The following is a 5154-nucleotide window of genomic DNA, read 5'->3' as shown; positions in this document are numbered from 1 at the left end:
AATCCACGAATTACGGTTTGAACTGCTTGACCATCCACCTTACTCACCAGATCTAGCCCCAAGCGACTTCTTTTTGTTCCCTCATCTAAAAATTGCGCTCGGAGGACAGAGATTTTCGTCAAATGAAGAGGCAATCACCTTCGTGAACAATTATTTTGCAGAGAAAAACGCCGAGTACTATTTCGACGGGTTACAGAGATGGGAGCATCGCTGGGAGAAGTGTGTAGATTTACAAGGAGACTATGTTGAAAAATAAAAAACAATTTTCAGAAAAAATGACTTGTATCTTTGTTAGGTCGGAAACTTTTCAGACCACCCTCGTATAAGCATATAATTTGTCTGAAACTTAGTTTACATGTTTCCCACCTCTTCAACGTCACTTAACACGTAAATTATAATTTGTATATACATATATACAAATAATTGTATATATATATGTATATATATATGTGTGTGTGTGTGTTTAAAAGTAACACATTTAATTTTAATGATTACATAATGATTACATTAATTTTACGATGTATATATAAGAAAGCATAGTATGCATTACATCGTTTTTGGTAATGATCGATTTCAAGCCAGAAAATTTGCTACTTTATCCCTCTGAGGAGTATACTGCAAATTTAAATGTGTTACTTTTAAACACACACACACACACGCACACATATATATATATATATATACATATATATATACAATTATTTGTATATATGTATATACAAATTATAATTTACGTGTTAAGTAACGTTGAAGAGGTGGGAAACATGTAAACTAAGTTTCAGACAAATTATATGTTTATATATATATAAAAGCATATAATTTGTCTGAAACTTACTTTACATGTTTCTCACTTCTTCAAGTTACGTCATTTAACACGTTTAAGACATAAATTATAATTTGATATGTTCAAACGTGTCAACCTGATTTGAAACGATAAGAAATGTGTGAAGAGAGATCCAGCCAAACTAACATACTTGGTTCTGCAGAGTAGCGTTGTATCGAGTGAAAGTAGTGTCCTGAAATTAATTTCAAATTAACATTTATTACTTAGACAGTGAAATAAATATATAAAAACGTAATTTTCTTCGGCAAACAGCGAATTTATGAGTCCTTGAGCCGTTGAGAATACGTCCCTAGGGCGTTCTGAAATATATTTGGTGAATGAACTCCTCAAACGGTCAGTGACGTATCCTACAGACAACAATGGGCTTTTTGTGGAAATAAAATGGAAACTTCAAAGTATATATCGCGCGCGGGTGCCTTATTCGTTTTATCGGCCGCTCGCCACGCACAATATATCAAAAGAGAATTAATGCACTTGACGGCTCTGCGAGACATCAATCTTTATCGTCACTTAATAAATATTATTAAGACGGTTTTCGAAAGATTGATGGCAGTTGCGAGACATCTCCTTTACCGCTACAGGCAGTGGCGATGTATGTATATGAGCGACGATTAATATGCATAAGTTTATTCAAGATAGAGTCGAACCCGGCGCTTAACCGGCCTTCGTCATAATCGTTAATTAAAAAGTCGTCCCTCTTTTAAACGACGCAGCAAAAGAGCAAGCAAGCAAAAAATTATTAAGCTCCTCGCAAACAATGGGGGATTCGCGTGAGCTGACCGGGATGCGTATTTCACGACAGTGTTTGTCTTACAAATAACAGAGGGAGAGAGAGAAAGAGAGAGAGAGACTTCTTTACGCAATCGCGTGCTTGTTGCGTAATCCAAACTCTCGCGGAATAAACAAGCGAGCAAGAAGAAAACGTTACAGCATCGTAGCTCGAAACTCTGCCACGACACGGCAATTTTATACGTTCGCGAGAGATATTTTCTCAGCTCTCACAGTTCACGGTTGGTTCTTGCGTTAAGAAAGAAAGCGAAAGAAAGCGCGATTGTTTATTAGAAATTTATATGACGAACGAGATATCTCCGGCCGCGTGCATGCGAAGTGCTTTATGTTTCCCCCAGGGAGTATTCTTCGGCGCAGACGTCGATAAATAATAAGGCTTTATTGTGGCGTACGTTCAATACAAAAAGACTGTTTATCGGGGCTCATCGCGGCTTTCCAGAAAGGAGTATCAAAATAAGCGTTTGCCGTTATCAATACGACTTTTTCTGGCAGCACGTGCTTCCTTATTACGATGCGCTTCGATGCCCTCTACGATTGCTGCACGAATCCGCGATACAATCTTCCGAATATCCCAGACAGCACATATACATAGTCGACTTTAAGACGTCTGGACATAAGACGTCTTTAAGTTGTCTTAAAGATGTCTTAAAGACATCTTATGTCCCAGTTTTGGACATTGTGTTGTCTGGGATCCGTTCAGTGGTGCGATCCGTGAAATAAAGTGGTGTGCGATTTCTCTTAAACAGATTCATTTGTTCTTGGAAATTCGCTAATGGACGCGTACTTACACAAGGCATTTTTATAGCTCGCGTAGCTTAGCTGCGGTGCGCACAGATGGCGGACCCCATACTGGTATCCACCACTCGGTCTGATCAATATTCACACTCTACCACTTAGGCAGAGCATGCAAGAAGCCGCGACTTGAGCTAAGAAACGTTTCAGGCGCGCGACTGTTCAACTGTGAATTTGTTTGACGTGACATACGACTCGAGAGTATAGAATCTGACGTGCGACAATAAAATGCCCTTTTCCCTGGAGCATATGGTGTGACAAACTGTATCCGAACTTATCGTCCGAAACCTATGGTCGAATCTATGGTCCGCGCAATTCACGAGCAGCTCGATACGCGATCAGAGTTAGACATTTGTACGTAAATTATGATACTCTACGTGTAGACAACGTAAACTATGTATGAGATGTCATCTGTGTAAACTATGAGTGATCTATGGATATTGTTTATAAAGAATGTAGAAGTCCCTTGCTAAAAAATTAATTTAAAAAAATTTATATTCTTATTTAATTTTTAGGATCCGAATGTAGATTTATAAACCTTGTTTGTTCAACAAATTAGAATCCACGAGATGCTCTGATAACATCCTTACATTCGGAGTTAAGTCTATCCAACCTATTATCTAGTGAAATGAATCTTGCATTTTGTCTTTAACGTCATGTTTATAATTAACATGCAAAACAACATAACTGTCTCATAATCTAATTATATTTTTCTGTATATTTTAACATAGTTTCTTGTATATTTTAGTTTATTTTATATTTTAACACAATATTCTACATAAATCATATTATCTTAATGAAAAAAACCGTGTATACATCACGTGAACGTAATATTGAAATTTACGGCATAACCCTGCCTCCTGGGCAAAATATTCCACTGCTGAAAGAAGCAAAGACTCATTTTATTTTCCTTCTTTTAAGTAATGGTTATCTTCAACAGAGAATATTTTCTTGACCATATAGTTTCAAGATATATTCGTTACAAAGAGTGCGGCCAAGTTTAACTCCATTTTGTGGCATTCGAAATCGTAAATTATTTTTATATAAAATTGTAGCTATTCATAAGTACATTAAAGATATATAAGTATTATAAAAAATAATTAAATTAAGGTGACTTTTACCAAGCTCCGAATAACTTAGGATCGACTGTTCCAACTTCTTGATAAGTTAACTGATAGTTAAATCATATGTCTGTCACTGTTCTTCCTTCAACTTAGAGAGCCATATAATTTAATTATCAGTTAACTTACCAAGAAGTTGGAACAACTGGCACTTAATCGTCGATTAATTCCGTTGTAACTAGCAGAATTGGCCAACAGCTATTTACCGGTTCCAATGAAATTAATCGATGATTCAGTTAAACTGAGTTTGACAAAAGTTACCCTAAATTAACACATATTATTAATATTTATAATCTATATTATTTTATCAATAAAAACTGTCATTTCTTTTTTTCTCTCATTTTTTGTAACATTTCCTATATATTTCCTGTAAGAATTCTATTTATTTCGGCAGAATACATATTTTTTTAGGCTATTTTCTGCTGATGAGGCGCATCACTTTGATACTCTTATATATCTTTAATTTACCCATTAATAGCTGCAATTTTATAAAAAAAAACTTAAGATTTCGAATGTCACAAAATGAGGTTAGAGACTTGGCTACTCTTTTTGAGAAAAATTCATTATCGTTTATATTAAAAAAAAGAATCAATTTTTTTTACAATAATATCAAAATGTATTTTGAATAAAAGAGGCGATTTTTAGGCGATTTGGGGACCGCTAGGTGAATGCAAATTTAGAGTATATTCTCATATCTAATATTACCAAGTTTTGAGAAAATAAGTCTCCTATGTAACGTGAGATTTAGCACTTCTAAAAAGATCAAAGGTATTTAAGATGGCAGTGTTGGAAAATGCATGATTTTCAGGGGAAATCAACGTTTAAATGTCTATAACTATTTTTCTCTTTACTTGGAATAATTTTAAGGTCGATATTTTAATTCTACGGGAAAAAATACGAAGGAAAAAATAGGAAATTTGCGTTCTGGCGGTCCCCAAATCGCCTAAAAGTCGTACTCTCCTTTGGTCCTCACGATGAAAAGTTATAATAGATTAGCGAATATATAAACTTCTGAAATATTTGAAGCAAGCAACATTTACTCGCATAAAGTATATATTTTTCTCTGTGTGTGTGTGTATGTGTTGTAATTATGTCGAACCTCTCGCTAACGGCCGGATCGTATCTTCAGGATCCGCTTATCGTGTGCTGGAAATGATAGCGGCCATTTCCCTTTTACGTTGGATCCTTTTTATGTTGGAGCGATATGTCGGGGAGACATTGATGCGGGGCTTTTTAAAGTACCGCGTTACCGTCGCGCGGGGGAAGATACACGAGAATTGCCGTGCCAGGCAATATTCTAGCAACCACCCTCGCCACTAAATAACCGCGAGGCCTGTGAGGTGCGTGGGACGGGGGTAAATTCGTCTACGTGGCGAACCCCCGCGTGTCTCATTTCACTGAGGTCACGAGGTCGGCGCGCGTACTTCCTCTTTCGGGCAGATTTGATTTCGTTTTCTCCCTCGCGTTTGAATTCGACGCTTCGGTTTTCCTGCCGGGAAATAAATACGCGCCGCCGAGGTCTTCTCTAAGCTCTGTCGCGAAGTATCCCATTACACGGAGCGCAACACAACTCCGATAAATTTCCTCCCCTCCCCCCCCCCCCCCCCC

The sequence above is a fragment of the Odontomachus brunneus genome, unplaced genomic scaffold (assembly GCF_010583005.1).
Source record: "Odontomachus brunneus isolate Ranch 3 - 2012 unplaced genomic scaffold, Obru_v1 Obru_scaffold_012, whole genome shotgun sequence".
Classification (NCBI taxonomy): domain Eukaryota; kingdom Metazoa; phylum Arthropoda; class Insecta; order Hymenoptera; family Formicidae; genus Odontomachus; species Odontomachus brunneus.
This window is presented reverse-complemented; position numbering follows the sequence as displayed.